Raw genomic sequence first — 23,474 nt, 5'->3', positions numbered from 1 at the left:
TCCCACCTTTCCAGAGGACAAAAATTGAGTTTCTAAGTAGTTTCCTAAAGGTCTCCCACTTGCTTGATTTGGGAGTCAAGATTTCCAGATTGAGTTTTCCTGACTCTCAAGACCATAGCATTCCACAACACCCATTACTTTTGTTTCTTCTTTGTTCAGCACACTGTGGGGAAATCACGTTCCCAGAAACTATTTTGTGAGTAAATAAATGCAGAAGGAAGATTCGCATCACTGTCTCCCTTTAGCTTCACTCATACCAAAACCTCACGGTCAATAATTATAAAGTTGTTTTTGCCCCTGTAGTCATAAAATTTTCTTTGGCGTTTACTATTATGACAGCACTGGCAGATCTACCATTTACACCACTGACTTAGTGTACCGATAATCTCCCTTTATTTCATTATTTTGCCCTGTGCTTATCTGGGCTATCACTTTCAATTAGCAGCAGCAGAAACATAATACGCATGTATATGTGTGCATAATGTATTCTCAACTAACAAGCTATACAATTTGAACCACTCTGAGAAAGTCATTCTCAAATGATTGCTCTTTGCCCAAGTATATTTGCAAAATTAATATCTAGAAGGTATAAAAAAGATAGGGGCTGAGGCAATCCTAAAAATGCAATTTTTTAGCCATAATGCACAACTTGACAGAAGACCCAGAACGACAGATGTAGGTAGGATGGTTTCTCGTTCTACATGGGACCTAGCTAACTACAGTTTAAGCATAGGAAGCACACTTGACAGGTGAAAAGAAACCCTCTTATTTTTTTTTCCCTTATATGTGTCTAAACATCTCAGTGTAAATAAGATGTTACTGAGCATAGGGCCAAGATTTCTGTTCCGTGTGCAGGTTCAGAGGTTAAAAAGAAAAATCAATTAATCACAGAAGCTTCCAACAATGTAAACAGCATTAAGCACAGTAATTATAAGATAAGCATTCAAGCCGTTTTTAGTTGATTGGGTGTGGGTGTACAGAAGTAAACCTACAGTTTGCCTGCTGGTGCGAGAACGGCTTACATGCCAATTAGTAGTATTGTTACTAATTATTAAAAACATTTTTAAGAGTAATTAAAAATTAAATGCACCTGTAGGATGGCTCGTAACTGTGGTGGTAAATGCTCAGATTTTCCCCTATCAATCACATGATAATCCTCAGGGACATGGAGAACCATAGGACACCAAGTATCAAAGCTATAGTACTGTACACTTGGCTCCACATGGCAGTGGGGTGAGAGTCAGTAAGTTTCTGAGGGAAAGATACTAGACCACTAAGAAAAACAATGGCCGAGGGCCTGGTCCTTTGCTTCTGACATTAGTTACATCCTCACTGCCACAAAATACTGCTGAGAGAAGGAAGAAGCAAAGGGCAGACAAAGCTTAGCCACATCTGAGAACTCACTTCCTCCTTGAAAAGCTTTGCTAGGGAGAACAACCTTAAAATTGTACAGGGAAGGCTGGGACCCTAGTCCTTCTGCCAGTACTATAGGAACCTGGTCACTTTACTAATCCTCCTAATCTCACTGCAGCTTCTTTATTTTCAAAGCATGAAGATGGATTAATTGGCATGAAAGTTTCCTCCCAGTGATTAAAACCTGTGTTCTAACTAAGCCCATATTCGTATCATATTAACAAGGAGAACTGGGAAATATTTACTGAGTTTCATTCCATTTCAGACTTTTCTAGCAGTTCTTAAAATCCTTGTCTGCACACTAGAATCATCCGGGACCTTTGAAAAGGGTAATGCTAAGGCCCCTTGTCCTGTTGCTGGGATTTAATTGGTTGGAAGTGGGAACAGAGCCTTGGTACTTTGTCTAAACTCCCCAGGTGATCTTAATGTGCTAAAGTTACAAAAACCCACGCTCAGGGTACATGTATTAGGTCACGAGTTTAGATTTTTTCAAAATATTCTGGGTTATGTATTTTTGTCCCCATTTTACAGATGAAGAATAATAATAGCGGATTAAATGTCTCCTATGTCACAAATGTAGCAGCGGCATGATGCAAGTCCAAAGGTCTCTAATCCAAACATCCCGAGATTTTTTTAAATTTAAAAATACTATCAATTTCATGTTTTTGATTAGTTTCCTGCTGTTTCTTTTCTTTCATTACTATTTGTAATACCATAACACGTCTTTAAATGCTTTATTTCATATTTCCTTATAGTTCCCAGGTATTTAAAGAGAGTGATATACAAAATTTGAAACACGAATTTGTCTGTTATTCCCATGAAGAATTATTTTACATACTAAAAACAGAATGTTGGAAGTCCAGGTGATGATACTGCAGAAACACAGCCATCCAGGCTGTCTCAGGAATTCACTGAACCCCAAAAGGTATGTAGCTTACAAGGGGAGACTATTAACAACTTCTACAGGGCAACATTAAAAGGGTGCAAGTTGGTAGTGGGTGGAGGTGAGGGACGCAGGAGGAAAACCTCATTCCTCTTTTCTTTAAGGCTCTAAGATAGACACCTCTGCTCTGATTGTTCGGCTCACTGGTCTCAGGACATTGTTACCACTTGCTTAGTTATTGTCTCCACCACAAATATATTATCTTTTCAAAAGTTAAGAAGCAATTTATGTGCATGATAACTTTATTTACAATCTCAATCCTCTGCAGTACAGGTAAAGAAGACAATCATTATCTGTCTAGAGAATAAGTCTACTACCAGATACATCATCAGAGTTTAAGAAACAATAACAACAACACAGGACAAAAGACACTCTGATTGCAAAGTACTCAGTATTTATTCTGTTTTAGTGGAAGTTTCACCGCCTACCAGTTCACAGCCCTACCGCCAACACCTTCACCTGAAAGGAAAAGGAATTGTACCTTCACGCCAACATAGAATTGGTGAACACATATTTTGTTTTTGCTTGTTTTCTCTTCCTTTCAGTGAAATCAATGTGCCTTTTCTCTGATTCTCTCTGCCAAACATATCAGATTGTGGGATGTTTATGGATACACAATATTTCCTGGACAACCTTAAAGCTTGGGACAGAAAGGAGATAACACACACACACACACACACACACACACACACGCACACACACACACACGCACACAGGCTCATGCACAGACACATGCACAAGTGTTTGGAGGAAGCATAAGTGAATAATGGAAGACAGATTTGAGATAATTATTGGAGAGATGACAGAAAACATCACCATGATTTGTTTTGCTGGGTTTATATTTCAAAGATAATGAAGAACTATTAAACCATTTTCTTTTTTTTTCTCAAGGATATTAAAAAATAAATGAAGTGAATGCACAGATACTAATTAAAACAATAATCATGATACGTTTGGGTAACCAGCTACTTTATGTAACACTCTAGAAATACTCATTAGGCAAATACATAACCTCTAGCTGGTGGCTTCATACATCCCTGCCATTAGGACTGGAGCTACTGTGCATGGTAGGATGGTGGCTTAACTCGGTTGGGGGTCATTTTATTACCGATTTAACTAGTGTTAAATTAGTGGGTATTTAACTGTCACTAAAGCAATTTAAGGCTCAATTCACCAAAGTATCATTTTTTTGTACAAATATTTTAATGCAAATAAAGCCTGGGTCCTCCCGATGCTGTGGCTGCAGGTTGGAATCAATGCTGCTTGCTGGTCCATGGCAATGAAACTTGCATTAGTAAAAGCGGGCTGGTTGCCTACCAAGGAAAAAAATAATCTGGAGAACTTGGTATCGTGCTGTAGTTTATGGCAGTAAAGCCATTTTAACATCGCATTTCACTGAATGAGATTTGTTTTAGATTCCTAAATCCTGAGCCAAATTAGTGCAGCCCATTCAGCAGTCGTGGAAGACCTTCACTGTAGGCTTACTCGATTAAACTCCCAACTTTTTGTTTTAGGGGAGAAAAAAAAGAAACAGTTTCTCTACCAACACGTGAAACACGATCGACTCCAAATTCAGAAAGATTTACAAATGCCACAACACTGTTATCTACCAGCAAACATATCATTTCTTTGTTTCATAGGACATCAAGGATGAATTATTCATGAAACCCCATTTCCCATGCTTATTGTGTCTGCTGGCAAAGTCCCCGCCTGCTCAGCCCGGTAGAGCTCCGGCGCTCTGCTGCCCGCACAGAGCTCTGTGCCATCCAGGGACCAGCCGGCTTCTCTCCAGTTACTGGAGCAGCGCAGGCAGTTCCAGGGGCCTCAGCTGTGGAGACAGCTGTTTGCCCACCGTCTGTGATGGCAGAAATGTGTGTTAGGCTTCCCCCTAACAGCACGCCCCCTCCCCTGCACCCACACATGCGCGTGCGCACACACACACAGCTCCAGTGCTGCGCATCACGCGCGCGCACACACACACACACTCCACCACCACCACCACCACCGTCGCTACCAACAACAAAAGGGTGAAAGGAGCCCCATGACTCGGGCACCAGAATGAGCGACGACGGATCACAGTCTAAAGACATTCTTTATTTTGTATGCAAACCTTTTGGAGCCAAGTCTAAACATTTCTTGTCATTTATGTTTCAAAAGGTCTGTACATGTGTGAAATTCAAAATGATTTATTGTTGTAGCTATTGCCTTACTTGCTCACTTAATGGATGGATTGATGTGCAAGGATTCCACAAATAACTGGGGCTGGTTTTTAAAAATCGTTTTAAAGGAACTAGGCTGCAAACTGGAGTTGCACTAGCGTGGTCAGTCAGTCCCTCCTTACTGGTTTGTATCCGCCACGAGGGCCTTTTGACTTCTGCCTATTACCCATCTGCCTATTCACTGACGCAAAATACCGCTCTTTGCGTGCTGCGGGAAGTGGCAGGGATGAAAGAAGTAAAGATTAGGTGTGAAAGGATAAAATACTGGGAGAGGACCTGGATGGTACCCTGGAGCTTCAGCTAGTATAACCATCTTTTAACAAGCAACGCTTGCACGGTGATTGGGCTGGAAGCGAGGGAGTCTCTCCACAACAATGGAAGTTATTAGAATTCCATCTGGCATCATTTCTTCACAAAGGAGGCGGGTGCGGACAGGAAAGTCCCCAAAACTGGAATTTTTCTGTGAGCCCAGAATCGCCTATTTCACTTATAGCCACTGAACTTACTTTCATTTTATGAGGACACACTTCACATGAGCTCGCTGAGTATTAGAATTAAATCATCCCCCCCAAAATGGAAAAGATGGGTATAAGGAAAGTTCCACAAGACTCTTGCTAGCCTGTCTTGAATTTTATTTATTACTTTATTAGCAGTTCTAATTTTCTGAATCAGTCTCGGTGAATCCAGAGCCAAATCAGGGGTTTGATTTGTTTATAGGAATTGCATGTTGAATTTGTGCAGAACTGTTATTCCATCAATTTCCACGCAAGCAACATTTACGTAGGATCTCTGTAACCTCTTTTCCAAACAAAGTCTAACTTGACATAATGCAGCGTAGAATGGCACCAGTCATCGGGCTTGCATCAGAAATGCATTTTATTTGGATTCAGTTCAGACTCTTAACGAACTGGTTCCCGTAAATGCAGCAGATGGAAGTAAGGCAAATGGAAGTGTGTGGGGCCTCACACCCAGCACCCGCTGCTGCTCCTCTGCACTGAAGCCTTGCCTGAGTTAGTTGGTTAGTTAGTTAACTAATTAGTTAGGCACATTCCAGCTGAAACTTTTAATTATAATTAGCATATTTATCCTCCCAATCCACCACGCTGAGGCTTAAAAGCTACAGTCCAGCCAAGGCTGGTGGATTCTTCCCTTCTTCTCTCTCCTACTGATTAATGTGGTGAACACCGCCAGAAGATAGGCCGACGGCTTGCAGACCTGGCAGAGCTGTAGCCAGACCTTCATTTTCAAAGGTCAATTAAAAATGCTAGTTGTACCATAAACAAAATTCTCCATACAAGAACGTCACACACTGCCCAAAGTGGTCTCTTAATACAAAATATCAATTTGATTTTCCTCAGGAGATTCGCTCTCCTTTTGCAATGCAAATATTTTCAAGTGTACTAAACACGTTTTAGCACCTCAACATAGGCACTAAAACTATTTGCATGCAAAATTACCCAGAGTAGGCAGACAGGCACAAGCTTATGCTAGCACCATATGTGCTAAAGAATTTGAGCCAGGAAACAACTAGTGTATGGACGTTATTTACAATTTAAATTTAATTTTACATTATTATTCAAATGAGAGCTTATATATAAGTCTCTATTAAAATTAATGCTCCACATGCAACAAAACTTCACCTAAAATTATACTTGCAATGCTGCAGAGATTTTTTTGTCCAGCTATCTAAATTGCTCAAGAAATACAATGCAGCACTTTTGTTCCCTGCCTTCCAACTCTCCCTCCAAGAGTTGTTTATCTTGTCCTTCCAAATCTCTCAGAAAGAGCAGCAAAATTAATCTCAATTGGAAGACCCAGAAATCAACACAAAACCTAGACCAAGCCTTAAAGAACATAAGTGGTTTGAGAAAATATACTACATGGAAACAGCAGAGAACATTGTCCTCATTTGAGCGGGGAATGAATTTCTCTCTCTCTCTCTCTCTCTCTCAGAATCTCCCTCTCCCTTTCTCTCTCTCTCTCCCTCTCCCTCTCTCTTTCTCTCTTACTCTCTCTCATATGTCCTTCCAAGAAGCTACTCATGGGAACATGAGAAATGACTTTGGTGTGTCATTTATTTTGCAAATCTTGGTGCATTATCCTATATCCACAAAGCGGCACTTCTGTACATGGGTGCACGATTTTCACTCTCTATCACGCTTTGCGTGTAACTTAGTGAAGAAATCTTCCTATAACGATTGGCAGCCTTTCGGCATTGTGTTTCGGGATCATTTGTTAATCCACATCAAATGGAAAATTCCTATCTTCATTATCCTTTCAAGTAATTTTCTATTTTAAATTGGGTAAAGTGTCAAGTCTATAATGTCATTGGTCTAAATAATTAATAGTTTATTTTCATGTTCATTTAGGAATAAAACATTTAGATGAATCAGAATAATTGATTCCAAATCTGTGCACCTTTCCCTTACCGAGAAAATGTGACCAGTGGGTTCTGAGAGGCCCTGTGAGCAGCGGCACAGTTAGAATGACTCTTTCCTGGGCTCTCTCCCCATTAACTGCAGATTATAACGACTGCATTGTTTGTATACTAAATATTACTATCCGTTAGATAAGGAAAATACTCCAGTGAAGTACTTGGAAATTGTTACTTAGTATCCTATTTTAACTAAAATCTAAGTACAAATGGTAAAGATATCTTTTAACTATTAGGAAATGAAATAAATTATTTAAAGCACATGGTTACAGGCTAGAAGGAATATAAGAAAAAAATCAATGTGCTATATTTTATCTTAAGGACAGCATCAAATATGCCCAGGACCTTAGGTACAGAGAATTCTTCCTCCAGATGCAAAGTACTCTAATTTATTATAAACCTTGGATTTATAATTATTCGTTCCAAAACTTTAAGCGACGCTTGAGGCCAAACACTGTGTTTGCTTTCTTCTTTGCCTTCCTACCCTTCTTTCTTAAGAGCTGGGAGAAGAAGCTTTCTTTCTCGACTTCCAATCAATCTCAGAAATGTTGAATCATTGCCTAGGTGCCTGAACTCAATTCTGAGCAGCTTTAATTTATAGCAGCCTGCATTTCTATAGCATAAGCTCTCTGAAAGGGGCCCACAGAAGAACCAGAACCTGTGATTGTGTAGAAAGTTTAATGGGAATGGAAAATCTCCACGTTTTCACATCTATCCTTGCATATTAATATCATTACATTTAAACGATGGTTTGATTTCATACCCTGAATTAATTAAAATGGGAACGTTCCAGGTTGCGTTATAATACCAAATCAAATGCCAACAGCGCCCTCTACTGGTGACTAGAGGAAATCATTTACTTTGTTAAGGATAGGAAATTTGCTGCTTATTTACAGAAGCAGCATTCAACAAATTAAATAATTAAAAAAAAAGCTTCTTGGCAAACCTAAATGATGTTCACTTATAGGAATAAAAATGGTAAGAATTATTGAAATAAAACTTAACAGTCATGTTAATTTTCTACCACAAACAAACAATCCCTGTCTCTAAAAAAACCATGTAGGACATTTCCTTGCCTGGCACTCTTTATTATTGAGGGTTGGGGTTAGTGTTAAAATACAGTTAGGGTTCGGTTGTTGGTCACAGTTGCTCAGGCCTGAAACAAAGGTCAAACTTTATGTCTGGAAGTTGGCAAATCTTAGTGGAAGTGTCCGATGTTTACGTGATGCTTCTTTGTCTCCTGATGAGTTCTAAAACAGAAAAAGTCCAGGATCTACATCTTATTTCAGTGAGGAATGATAGGATCACTGTTAAGCTCTATAAATCTTGAAATCAAAGAAACATTGGATTCTTTTATTTAAATTCTGGCATTTGATATTACACATTTTAATTAAGGTGATAAGGGTAAAAATTATAAAAAATAAAATATATTTTCTTCCCAAAGTCTTTGCCCCAGCCCCTTGGGAAGTACTGTCCTCCACCGCCTGAAACAGTCACCTACTTGGTCCCAGTAGCTTGCAGCTGCCTGTCCCTCAGGTCTTACCCCTGCAACTCTTGGTCTCATTTTCACGTGGCCATACTCCCCGAACAGAAATGGAAAATGTAACAGCACACTCAGAAGTTTTCAAATCCCACTCATTTCAACAAGTGAGACTTGACAAGGCTGATATGATAGCCTCATGTGAGAGATTTTAAAATTTAGACATAAATGCACCATGAAACAAAACTTTCTTCTTTAGAAAAGAAATGCAGCACTGCAGAGACAGCCGCTTACTCTACAGATTATCTATCTGAGCAACACACTCTGTCCCCCAGCTCACACCTCTGTCCGGCCTTATGAACTTTGAAAACAAACTTGCCATTTTTAAAAGATCACCAAGTTAAAATAATTTCTTTACTCTCTCTCTTTCCACCTGCCACACCCATCCCCCAGACACGCTACACACTATGTCAAAATATATGTATCTTTCATCTTTGGGTTTGAGCCATTTCTGTTAAAAGAACCATCCTGCATATTAAACTTGATATCTTAATTTAGGAAATCACAGTGATTTCCTAAAGTATCTGTAATTGGTGTCAAAGCTTCAGGGAATCTTTTTATGACAAGTTCTTCCGTCTTTAACAATATAATTATTGTTGAATTCTAATACATACTGGCTTGTAACCTTTCTTAGGATTTTCCCATTTACTGATTTTCTTAAGACACCAATTTTCTTCCTGAAGCTGAATTTTTAGAAGAGCAAGTTAAAATCTTGGCTTCAGAGTCAAATGCATCTCCTGGATTCAAACCTCATCTCATTATTTATAAACTGTGTGACCTCAGGCAAGTTACTTCAACTTAGTAATCCTCAATTTACTAATTAATAAAAAGGAAGTAATAATGTGTCTCTGCCTCACCGAGTGGCTCGCTGAGTTTGCCATGAAATAACGTGTGTGATAGCCGTTAGCATAGTACTTGATAATGTGAGAAAAACCAAGGCTGCTCTTCCTGCTCAAAAACAGGAAAAAATGTCTGATGTGAGTGAAACAATGTAGCTGCCTGCTTGATTTCTGGAAGGGGGCCATCCTAGTCACCCCAGAACACTCTCAATGCTGATGACTCTGGTCACACAACTGAAAAGTGGGTATTATCTGAAGCACGGGCCAAATTTGACAGGGGAAATGGACACTGGTCATACCAGAGCATCTTCCACCGTTGGCAGTGGCTTGGAGCGTTAGAACACAAAACCAGAGAATGACGTTGCCCTGTGCAAGCCGTGCAGTGGGAGCGTGCACTGACCCAGGGGCCAAAGTCGGACGGTTAGTCACTGAGAGAATCGGTTGCAAGTCCAGGTTCTGAGGTAGATAAATCTAATTCTAACCGCACTCCGGATATCGACCAGTTCTTTCGTTTTGGACCAGCTCTTCAATTTTCTGAGCTTTCTTGTCTTATTCTGAAAAGGGAGGATATTAAGTAATTTGCAGAGCAGGATAGAAATATAGACTCATGGATTATGCAAAGCCTGTAGAATGTGTCCCCACCCTTCCTCTGTTCCAAGGCCCCTCCGGGGTTCTTGTGAAGTCTGTCCCTCCTGCCGGCCTCCTCCCCTGACACAGTATCATCCAGGTAATGCTTGCCCCGTCCTGGCTCAGTCACCCCTTCCTCCCACACGGCCGTCCTGCTTTACGGCACTTGACGCAGATTTCATTATATTTGCTTGATTGCCTTCCTAGTAGACTAGGGCCCATTAAAGGTACAGAGTATCTATTTCATTCTACATGATCTCCTCAATCCTTGGCAGCGTAGGTGCCTAATAATTATCTGTTATATAAATAACTGAAAACCTAACACATACTAGGCATTTGAAAAATGGTGCTTATGACTTCAAAATCTTGATGTCTAAAGACTCTTAGAGGTCCCCCAGAGACTACTCCAGACCACTTTTCCTTAAATATCTCTCCAGCAAACTCACATCTTCTTAGGATCAGTAAACAGAGAGTCAGTATCTCAAAATCAATGAGAACCTATTAAAATCTTTGTCTATTGTCTACATTTCCTTTGGTTTTCTTAAGTTGCCTCTACTTTATAATTAAAACAGCCTCTCAGCTGCACAAAAAGCTATGAATGTGATGACAGAAACTCTGAACCATGCCTTCCAACAGGGAGTTTTATGCAATGATAAGACTGGAAATTATGTGCCTGGGAAGAGAGTCCCATTGGGAGTTCTGTCCAAGCCTTTGTCTGCTGTGAGAGTGAGCGCGCTTGTGGGGGTGGGAGGTCCTGGAGCCACATTCCCAGATGGTCTTCAGCCCTCTGTTTGCATATTTACTCCACCACTCATCCCCTTTAAAATTCTGTCACAGGGTAGAAGTGGCGATAATGCCTGGGAAATATTTTAATGCCATAATAAAAGTCATTGGAAGTGCGGCTGCCCGAGAGAGAAAGTGTAGTGGCAAAACTGTAGAACGTTTAAAATTTTTTTCCACTCATTAAAAACAATCCTTAGAGACTTGAAGGGCAGGAAATGCTGCCACTTTATTGCCTTTTTAGTCAAATGCCTTTATGGGCATATCCCTTTAACCTATATTATTAATATTGATCCCTCAGGGCCTCGTGCAATTTCTACCTCCCCCACTCTGACTACCCTAGGACGCTCTGACCTCTTTTCCAATTTCAGTCATACCTCTTTGCACACTTTCCTCCTTTGCCAAAGGTTTCACAGGGCTTTTCTTCTACTCCTCCCCCTTGTTTCTTTTTATTTTTCTCCCCACTCAACCACCTGGAAAGGTTGGGACACTAGGGAGAGGAAATACCCCTTTGAGGAGGGTGAGGTTTCAAAAAAAGTCATTATATTAGAATATATGGGGCTTAGAGAATGGTAAGACATTAGTTAGAATTTCACTTCTTGACCCTAACTTCTAGTGAGAAACTAGGCCTCCCTCACTTACAAAAGTAGTGGGGAAATACACTGTCTTACTGCATTACTGCAAGAGCTAAAATAAATTGAGATGTGGTGAACTAGCAACCGTTTACTTTTGATCCCTTCCTCCTACCAAGTTACCCGTTAAAGTTCTAATTAAATTAAGTCTAATATGTGTGGGCTGGGGGTTGAGCTCAGCAGCACAGCACCTGCCTGGCAAGCACAAGGTCGTGAGTTCGATTCCTGGTACCAGAAAAACAAACAAACAAACAAAATTCAACAACATTCTAATACGTGTTATAATACTTTTGTATTGTTTTCTCTCTATGGTATTATTAAGAAACAAACAAGCTCCTTTAGAAAATTAAATAATTCAGGGAAATATAAAAGAAGTAGATATAATTAACAGCGTCAGTATTTGAAGAATTATTATTCTTTTTTTGAAGAATTATTATACACAATGACCATCATGCTTGTTGGATATTTGTATCATCCCCTTTAATTTTGACAACAACCCAGAGATGAGACATAAATACTGTTCTCACTGACATAGAAAACAACCCAGGCAAAGGGTACCTAAAGTCACATGGTAAGTGCTGGCTTGGGAACCAAAGCCCGCGGCTCACCTAGTCCACAGCTTAACCACTGGGCGATGGTACCGCTCTGAATTACGCCTCATCACGGAGGGAAAACACTTACACTACTAATATGTTGTGGATTCCAACATATCTGGAGCGTTGTATTTTTTAAAATAAAAATAGTGATCATACCATCTATGTGGCCTTTCTTTCACCAACATTTTATTTGGGCACTTTAACGGCAGAAAACTCCTTCAGATACAGGCTTTTCAGTGACCACACAGCCCCTGTTCCCCTTAGTCAAGCCATTCTTCTCCTGAATATGCAATGATTTCCAACTCTTAATGTATTTCCCTTCAAGTTCATCACAAGCTAGGATTATGCACAGTATAGGGTTCGATATGCAAATGATTTGTCAGAGCGGTAAGGAGATAATTACCTAATCTCCCAGATGTACCATTTATAAGAAGAGCCTAGAAGAAACAGATCTTTTTGTTGTCATCCTACAAGCCATTCCACAATGCCACACCATTTTTTTAATAGTTCAAAGAAAAGACAGTTAATAGAATTCAGGTAATATGGTTCAGTGAATGTAATTCGGCTCACTACACCAAAATTCACTGCCAGAGTACCGAGAATGAACCTTTGTATATCGTTTCAACGAGTTTGCTTGCTGCTCTAAGAACGGCAGTGTGGTATGGCTCAACCTGGAGATGAAGCACATAATCTCTCAGTACTAAGAGACTTTGCGCAAGTCATTTATCTTGAGGCTTGGTTTCCTACTGTAGGTCACAGCAACAATATTCTCTGTACTGTCTTGCAGTTTGGGGAGAGGAATCAAATGCTAGAACATGCTACACATGCTATTTTTTTCTGGCATTGAACTCTAAAACTTAGAAGTGTTTCTGTGTTTTAAATCATCCTTATTTTTATTAGCATTACCCTGTACTATTAACTAGACTGGACTAAACAACCATGCATTTATCCAGCATTAAAAATCACAGAAAATTATTGCATTCAATCTTTTTAAAAGTAGAAAGATCTACACAATTCAAAGAGGCTCTATCTGTTCGGAACAACCTTAACAGTTCATTTTGTCCCTTGGAAAGGAAGAATGTACAAAGCATGAGAATCAATTTATTTTAATTAGTCACTTATAAAGATGCTTGATTTTTCCACGTGGCATTGAATTCTGCTTCAAACTTCAAATCACCTCTGTGTATTTATTCATCCTTACCTTTCTTTTTCTATAACACAAAGCCATATTCTCCCTAGAGTACTGAACGGGCAAACACAGCCTTAGTCAGCTCTCCCAAACGAAGGCTCTGTGCTTCCTCTAGGCTCGGGCTGTACAGGTTCTTTGGTGCTACAGAGCAGACAGCCACACCCAGGGGGAAGAAGGCCTTCGGCTGGCTCTTTGCATGGTGACCTAGAACACGTTTCTCCATTCCACTGTCACTGTTTGGGACTTCCTGCATTCTCTTACAACATTGGCCCCGCCTGCTGTGTAAATAACCATACTGCACAAAATCCTGAAAAGGGCGGGCCCTTGCGCTTAAACACGTTTTGAACTCTGGTCACAAAGAGCTGATTGGGAAATTATTCCATAACTGTTATTTTAGCAAGTACTTTCTGTACTCCATTTTTCTCTGAGAGATTTATTGTCACAGTAGGTTTGTTTTCTCAAAGATTGCTTGGGAATATATCCTTTAAGCAGCTGAAAGTTTTCAAATGCAAATCTGAGGCAATGTGATGTGACTTGGACTTGATTGTTTTCTTTATTGAAGCTTCTGTTGTGCTGTATTTCAGTAGAGTTTGAGTCATGGTAATATGCTTCTACCAACCACATATGTCCAGATGATAAATTCATAGAAATACCTTACTTTATTTTCCATCTTTTATTCTTAGATATCTCACATTTCCTTGGAACAGGCTCTTTACAACATGAATCTGGCCTTCTGGAATCATAATTCTTTGAAGCATCTCCCTCTCCTTCCAACACAAGGAGACTGCAGTCCTACTTTCTACCCCAAGTATGGAATTCTAGAAGTAATATTTTTTCCTATACTTTGGGTTGCATGTGTGGCAGTACGATTCTTGCACCAAGAAGTAAATAATTATTACGGCTCTTTTAAGTCATATAAACATTAATACAATTAAAAGTAGAACAAAAGTAAGAAGCAGAAAAGCTAGTTAGCGTTGACTTTCCACACGATTCCTAGTAAACACACCCAACCTCAGTTTCAACTCCCCCCATGTAAGGAGAATTTCAAATCCTGTGGTTACTTGCCCTCAAATTTCAAGACAGAACTACCCAACCTCTTCTTATGTTTAAAAGAGAATGCACTCAAATAAAAACTCTCAAGGAAATTTTACCTGAAAAGTAGATTTAAATGTACAATATTATCTCTCTCTTATTCCTGGCTTTAAAAAGATTCTCCAGAGTACTATCACCCTTCAGCAAGGAGAACAGCATCATGGGAAAAATTGCCCGCTCCAATCTTTACTACATAAATGACTCTGAGCAAGATAGCTAAGATGCTGGAATCTTGGCTCCTTCACTCATAAAATGGGAGAGGACCTGCCTCCGAGGGCGGTTGCACGAATGGACAGTCGGATGTGCAGACCTCCTGGTAGATCCAGATATGGTGGCCCTTCCCACTCCAGGCAAGGCAGTGCCTCTGAATTCTGACACTCAGGCCTCTTGTGCTAAGGCTCCCTGTACTGACCAGCGGAGTAGGAGAATCAAAAAGTAGGAGGAAAGCAAACTAGCATTTGCTGTTTCTTTACCATTGGTGAAGTTCAATAAAATAAAAAATTGCAGGTACCCATACTTTAGCAGTCTTGATCATTCTCTTGATTAGCTACAAACACAGGCAGAGGATCGAAAAGGCACTCACAAAGAAGTCATCATATTTCCCTGAGCAGTTGCTTCAGAAGATTTGGTGATCGCTAGTAACCCAGACGATGTTTTTCTTCCTATCTTAGCTTAACAGAGTATCTGGCAAATTGTGCACACTCAATAAATAGTTTCTGAATAAATACATATTTTAGATATCTCGAGCAATCAGTCTTTTAGAAAATACCCCACAGCTCGTTTAAAATCAGTAATTAAGTTTTTATAATGTGCAAACACTGGAATGTACTGCTCAGTCAAACACTGCTCATAGACTAGTGGATTCAGAGAAAAAAATATGGTCGCCAGTGTGCTGTAGCTGACTCAGACTCATGGGCCGTTATATAAGAGCCATTATTAAATGAAGGTATTGCATTAAATTAAACTTAGAATGAACCGTAGTACTCAAACATCGTTATTTTACATGTACTGTGCTATCATCTATGCCTCAGAGGCTGCACTGTGTATCTTTTCCCGAGGCTGTGTGCTCCCGTTCTTAGCCTAGAATCTGCCACGGGGATTTTTGCCCCAACGTATCAGCATATGCTTCCCTCAACAGCTCAGGGTTAAACCGGCATACTGCTACCCCTACCTTAATAAATTGAAATTATACTCTGGAGTGCATCCCCTAGCCTGCTGAGCCACAGGTCAGAAGTATTTTCAGAAAATCAACAAAAAGTTCCAGAAAAATCCAAGGAACAGAACTTGAGTTGACACGCACTGTTCCGGTGTAACTCGTACAGGGATCCACGCAGAGGAAGTGCTGCGCAGGCGCACCCAGCTAGAGCCGCCTGACGTCTCGCGGGGTCTCAGTCTCTCGCGGGTGCCTGTTCCTCAAGCACCGTTCTTCACACACTTCCTGCACTAAATATATCATTGTATAGTTCGGCCTACAGCAATTATTCCTGCACTGAACACACATAGACTCTGTCCCTTGTCCTTTTCCCCTAGACTGTACCGTATGACAACTATTTACACAATATTTGTATTCCATTAGGTGTTATAAGTAATCTAATGCTGATTTAAAGCATATGAGAGGACTGGCGGGCGTGGTGGCGGACGCCTGTAATCCCAGCACTTGAGAGGCTGAGGCAGGAGGATTGCTGTGAGTTCAAGGCCATCCTGAGCTACACAGTAAGTTTAAGGCCAGCCTGAAGTACACAGTGAGACTCTATCTCAAAAATAGAAAAACAAATAAATAAGCAAGTAAACGAAATATAAGAGGACTTCATCGGTAATATACAAATACTACATCATTTTGCATAAGAGACAGTTATTTAGGGGATGGGGATTTAGCTCAGTGGCACAGCGCCTGCCTGGCAAGCGCAAGGTCGTGAGTTTGATTCCTGGTACCAGAAAAAAAAAAAGGACAATTATTTAGTACCCTTGTGGATACCGAAATCTATATCTCTGGATTTAGACATGCACTGAGAGTGAACAATTTATCTTAGAACAAATTCCTCATGAACAATGAACAAGAACAATACATTCAAAAATTGTTTTTATGTGTTTCATAGTCATTTCCTCAAATGAAGAAGGAGAACCTTAGGAAATGCAACCAGCAGAAATTAAGTTTCCAGAATCTGATTTGACCACTCCGTCACCTGTGGCACCCTCTGATCGGCAGCAAACCCTGTCTGGAGAGAAAATTCTTTGTGACGTCCTGACCAAACCTCACAGGATGCAGACAGAGAAGGAAGTCCTCACTGGGAGTGGAGTTTCTAAACACAGGTAGCCGGAAAAGTGACTGAAAAGGTAGATGGGAATCCAACTATCACTGATCAGAAACCACAGTGTTAAACCTGACGCTAAACTGAGGCAGACTAGGGGAGAAAAGGATTTAATTAACGTTTTTTAAAAGTTTGTTTTAAAAACATACTTGTATTATACACTTGATTGGCAGTATCTTATACACTTACATTGCTTTATGCATTGGACTAAGAAATGTTCTGTTTTAAATTTATTAGTAATGTATAAAAGATCATTTCTCAAATGCTGCTTTGTCGGTCATCAGGAACATAAAAAATTTGTCCATGGTTTCCTTCAGAAAATATTAACAGTGCACATAAATTGTACCATAAAAGTTTAAACATAGTGCCAAAAATGCAATATTTCCATGCCAGTTTATAAAAATCTAGTATCTGAAATATTATCTTGGGGAAAATAACATATGTGCACACTTGAAACAATTGCAAAGCCTCCCAGATTCTATTAATATTACACAGAGACAGTGAATTTTCACAAACCAATATTCTAGAAATGGAATCTGAGTGATACCAGAAGTTCAGTTCATCAGCTGACATAAACAAGAAATTTCAACAGACTAGTAGTCAATGTTTTTATTTTAATATAAATGAAATACTCAGTTTCATCCTTAACTTCCCAGAGTTGGAATAGCAGTACAGCCCAGTATTGTTTCTACACTTGAACACGAGCTAACATGCCACTGGTCCTGCCCTGATGTGGGGTTGACAAGCACTCCACTACAATAGCGATGTTAGATAAGCTCGACATCAATTTTATAAGAAGAAGTTTGTCCTCTTGAAAGATTCAAGAACACTTAGCTACTTAGTTATACTTTTACAAGCCCTTGTCAATGAGAAGTTGTACCTAAAGGCAAAAAAACATTTTGACAACAGAGGGAAAAATAAATATCTGAAAAACGCTCCAAAATACAAAAGTTAAAGCATCATGAGTTTGATTACCAGTACCAAAAAAAAAAAAGAAAAAAAGAAAGAACAAAGAAGAATACATTTCAGGAGACTAACAAAGTGAGCTGTAGGGTTTCAGGAGTTCATTACAAGCATAGCTTGTAAGTACAATCTCCCATTTTGTTCCACTATTATAATTAAATTTGTAGTTTCCATTTTATTAAAGGAAGAAAAGATGAAATGACTTAAGGATGTATTCATGAAAATATTCCAGAGTTCCAACTAAAGGAAAAATTAGAAAGGACCAAAAAGTTCATATTACTGCTATACATGTATGGATTCAGACTTTTATTAATAAAACTACCTTGTGTTAGGGTATAAAATTTTAATATATTAAATTTTTTGTCATATCCTTGTTTTCTGAAATAAAACCCAAAAATCTCACCCAATTTCCAGGAACGTACAAAAGTACCTTAAAGGAGAATTTAATGATGGAGGATTTTATTGGTTTATTTTATATTTTAAGAGAGATTTTTTTAACAAGATGGAACACGGTTAATGGTCATATTTGGAATGAACTAGAGTGGAGAAGAAACAATAGAAGCTGGTGGATCTTCCAGAAATGTCTGATTATGTGTCTGTGTCCCAATCTTTGTGCAAATAAGATTTTGCTGAGAGTAAGCACCCACGTTCAGCTCAGACCTCCACCAGCACGATGTGTGCATTTCGTTCATCACTGCCCCTGCGTCCTCTTATTAGAGCCTGGTTGGGACCTAGCTAAACAGGATTGCAATGTGCTGGTTTTAAGCTCAGGTTATAGGGTCAGGCTATCTGGACTAAAACACACTCTCCGCTGAGACTGTGTAGCCTACTTTGCCTTCGTAAATGTCTCCTTTCTAAAAGATGAACATAGCAGTACCTACGTTAGAAGGTGAGTGAGACGAGTAATTGTGACAGTGAACATCCAGTGCATAGCACATGGTGAGCAAATTAATTCAGTGTTTAACTGATGCTGGTGGACACAGAAAGTATGTTATGAACAATTTGACCTAACCACAAAGATATGTTTATAAGTAATTACAGAAAGTAAGGTCATCTGAGACTGGGCTTGTTGAGTGTATGTGTGTGTGAGGGAGAGACAGAGAGAGGGACAGTGAGACAGAGACTGAGAAGGAAGGAGGCACCCAAACATGCATGCTCCTGCTCCCACATGCACCCACCCCTCTGTGCTCCTCTGTGTCCCCGTCCCTCTCAAAACCAGGAAAGGTCATGGAATTTTTCTTCCTCTTACATTCCGTGGCTCAGACCCTGCTCCTTCCCCACCCCTCTGAAGGAAACAGCTTCCATCGTGAAGCCATTCAGCAGCTGCGACTCTTCCTTCCTCTCACAAAGATGCCGCTGTGATCTCTGATTCTGAGTGGAGGCTGAGGGAAAGGAGTTGCTAAGGATCTCCGGATACAAGGACAGCCTGGAGGACAGAGCAAAGCAGTGCCACAGCAAGGAGGTGGAAACTGAAGGCCAGTAACTGAGAGGAACCTCGGAGGGCATTCTTGAGCAGTGTTTATCCAACAGTGAGAGAAAAGGAGGATGAACCTGAGGCCCCCCTGAACAGAAGGGGTTATTTTTCTCTCTACCTCACTTCCACCTTAGACTACATAGACAAAGTGAAGCATTCTTTTGACTGCAGATAATTTAGTTGGATCAGAGAGTTTTAAAAAAATAAAAACCTTGCCTCCCGTGCTTCATCCAGCGAAGCCTCATGAGAAGGTGGATGAAATGTGAAATATTTGGATTCCTGGGGCAGCTGTGGTTTAGGCATTTACCCGCCTATTGTCCAAGAACTTGCAGAGTATGCCTTCTACTGAGATCAAAGCATCACTGCTTATACTTCAAAACTTGAGTTATTGTGAGAAACAACTTTGTTCATAAATCTTTGGGTTCAGAGTGAAGCCTTCATTAAGACGATGTTTGTTTCTGGGCATTTTCCTAATTTTACCTCTTATTCACAACTGGCAAATTTGCTTGTTGACCTTTATGTTGAGGATACCAAAAAAGTAGTTTGCTTGTGGTTTTGTAACAAAGTGTCTCCCCCATTTTCATAGTTCCTAGACTTTCACATTATTTCCAAGTTAAAAAAAAATAGTCTTAATTCCTTATAACTCTATGTCTGCTGTTATATTAATATTGCTTTGTAATAATTATTCACATTGTTTTCCTCCTACAAATGTGAAATCTGAGGATGAATCTAAGTGACTTGCCCAAGGTCACTTAGGTATTAAGTAAGGGAATTGGAACTTTAATCTACGTCCTAATAATGACGTTATTCTAAGAAATACTCACTTTGACCCTATTTGTTCCTGTAACATGTATTTTAAGCACTTATGAGAAGCAAGGCATTATGTTTTGTGCAATAAAATCATTTGAATGCTATTTTTTGGAGACAAACTTACAAAAAACTCTCATTCTGATTGAAGCAATAACATTGCCTCATATTTCCATTCTTGATTTCCTATTTCCAAAGAGCAGTTCTTCAGATGACAGCAAGATGCAAGAATTTTATTGAAACTCAAAGGTGATGTGAGCTTTGAACAGGTCACATGTCAAAGAACAAATGTCAACTTTTTTCCATGTAGTTGCTGCACTCTAGTTATTTCACCATAATCTCCTAAAAATAAGCCTATAGTAATTGGTGGGTATTTTATAGAACTTTGTTCAAATTCTCTAATAGTCCCTTTTATTTATTACTTTACATTAGCAAAGGAAATATAACTTTGGCACAGTGTATATGATATGCAAAAACCTGCAACATGCTCCCATAAATTCAGCTTTGGGTTTTTTTAAATTTTTCATTGACTGTATTTATATGTCTAGGCCCATGCCCCATCTCCACCTCCCACATGGTTCCTATGTTCACTGCCAATTTTTAGGAGCAAATATATGATGTAATTTTTCTGCTAACAAGCTGCTGTGACTGTCAGCAGTAGAAATAAATACGAGTTGAACACAAAGAAATGATGGTGAGAATGGTTGATGAGATCTACTAACTCCTGTTGGGTGAAAATTAATTAAAGAAAACGCGTGTTTGTACACAAACCACACCTTTTAGGTTGTCCTCTCCACGCATTTTGGCTGCAAAATAACTTCATTCAAAAAGCAGAGTTGCACTGTAGGCAATTTTACTTTGATGAAATCTGAAAGAAGAACAAAACATCACTACCAGTACCTGCACTGGTGCAGTGCACAAAATACTCAGCCAGGCAAAAGGCAGTTCTTCACCAATACTTTTCACCTTGTCTGAACTGTCTTTGTCTTGCTAAGTTCAACTATTATTTCTAAACAGGAAGAAAGCTATAACTTTTCTATCTCTGTGTCCAAGAAAGTCCTGCCCTGCACTTGGTGTTCAAAAATGCTTAATCAACTGAACAGACAATAATTAATTTTGTTGCTATGAGGACCAGCTCACCTATGTTAAGTTCCACGTGAAGCTCAACTTTGAATTTAACAGTCACATCTTCCATTCCAGGCTGCAACTCTAAGAGCTAGACACTTCCACCAATTTATCCCATCCATACGTGCAGTTGCTAAAACAAGATGTATTTCCCTTCAAGAAAGGGCCAGTACTTCTAGATGTTTACTTCTCATAAACGTGAGATGGATAAATATGTAAATATATTTACAGCTATAGTATTTATGATAGTAAAAATGATAAACTACAATGGAAAAATGTTCTAATCAATGCTAGAAGTATTTAATGGAATGTCATGTAGTCATGGTGAATCACTTTTCAATTAATTTGTGATTTTGTATAAAATAGTTCATTGACAGTATCCAGAACATAAAAATATTCAAGCTGTCAGTACACACTTCAATGACTTATGAGGGAATTACATCCTAGGTTCACCACTCAATTTAAGAAATGTTGTTCCCATTATTCCAGCAGCTTCATCATGGCCTCCCTCAAACACTAACAACTCTTCTCCTCAAAGATATTCATTCTTTTAAATATGGGTAAACAACAAGAAAGGCTGACACAAACCAGGTGCAGTATTTTCTGAATATGGTTACCTAACTGCACATGCGCGGAAAATGTTACAAGGGAAGAACTAAAATGTTAGCGGTAGTTATACTTTAGCAGTCAAATGAAGGCTGATCTTTACTTTCTTCTTCTTCAAAAAATATAAATTGCAGTAATAAATAATTGCCAGGACGATGTTATTTACAAAGTAAAATACATTCTAACCAATTGCAAATGCAATATTTCATATTTGTCAGGAGCAAACACTGTGTTTCTAATCCTAAAATAACATTTAAAACAATGTATCTCCTATAAGAATATGGACAATTATGACATTCTTTTGATTATCCTACCTACACCAATAAGAATGCTAAAACCTGTCTCAAAAACCGTATGTGACTGATGCTTAACCTTCCTAGCCAGCATGACTTCTATCTTGTGGCCAGCATGGATCTTATAAAGTTCCCACTGTGCTAGTTTTGTCACATTCCAGAGAAATCTTCCTGCTCCCAATGGCTCTGGCTTTAAAAAAAAAAAAAAAATTAGAAAATAATACTGGATGTTATAAAGTCGAATTAGCAGAAATTGTACTGACAGAGCAGCAGACTGTTCTAGAAACAGATCTACAGCTCTGGAAACTGGTTGTAGTCCAGGGGAATGCAAATGATGTCTTCTGCATTTTGCTTAAAATTTTTGAAAGTGTAACTGTTTGTCTGTGTTTTTACAGACGTCAGATAATAGATTGATGTGGGAGTAGAGATATGCTGAAAGATTTAGATCTTAACAAAGCCTTAAGTGTACAGTCAAGATTAGCTGGATTCTTTTTCACTCTGCCCTTCCCCCTAATATTTCTTTCTTCTTGTATTTATTTTGAAAACAGATAAGAATTTACTATGCAGTAAGGATGTATGAGACCTAGAGGCAATGAAACAAAAATGGAATAGAAAACAAATGGAAAGAAATTCAACAAAAGTTATTCACAGTGTGGTTTATCCAGGAGGAGAGGGCTGCAAAGCTTTCCTACTTGGGCAAAGCTTTGCTTTGAGAAGTTAGCTTTCTCAGAAGAAGCTAGAGGAAGGAACGAATAGCTGCATCACTGAATTAATGGTAAAATCTTAGTCCTCCCTCCAGCCAAGGTTCCCTGGTTCTGCCCTGCACTGTATAGCGCATTCCTGAGCTGCCCATATTGCTAAGAAATTGCAAATCTTGAGCTGGGGGAAGGGAGTAGAAATTGTTAAAGGAAGTTATAGCTCAAACTTCCTAAGTAATAGTGAAGTTTGAAAATTTTCAACCTCAAATTGCTTTATTGTCCAGCAAGATAACAGTTTTGCTGGAAATAAGAAATCTAGGACAATGGAATCTTAAAAAAAAAAAAAATCAGTGCTCTAATAGCCAGACTGTAAAATTTAGGAGCCAACAGTGACCGAACGTGGTAATTTTTCAAGTCCTGACACTTATTTAATGCTTCTAATATGGCTATGTAAAAGTATTTCATGTACATACTATTAATATTTAGGTGCCAGGTGGCTGCTATGCATAGTGTTTTATTATTTATGAGTCTGTTTTTTCTGGTTCACAGGGAGATGAGTGGCTGCCATTGACCCAAGAGAGATTCTTTTAACATCGCCCATTAATTTCTTCAGAGAAAGAATAACATTATAGCTGGGTGATAGTGTAAAATGTACTAGAGCAAGAATCAAGAGAACTGTGCTGCAGTTGCACATCTCTCACAAGTGAGGACTGTAAGGTTGTGCATGTGGTCTTCCAGGAGAATCAGCTGTGTCATCTGTCAGAAGGGAATGTTAACCTTTCACGAGGGACCACAGTGCCTCAGAGATAAAAACTGCTTAGAGTCATTTTCCTCCTCCATCTATGGCTCTGTTTCATCATCCAGCAACAACAACAAAACCAAGAATACAGGAGAT

This window comes from Chinchilla lanigera, unplaced genomic scaffold (assembly GCF_000276665.1).
Source record: "Chinchilla lanigera isolate Chin_1 unplaced genomic scaffold, ChiLan1.0 scaffold00033, whole genome shotgun sequence".
NCBI classification, from domain to species: domain Eukaryota; kingdom Metazoa; phylum Chordata; class Mammalia; order Rodentia; family Chinchillidae; genus Chinchilla; species Chinchilla lanigera.
Note: the sequence above shows the minus strand (reverse complement) of the source record.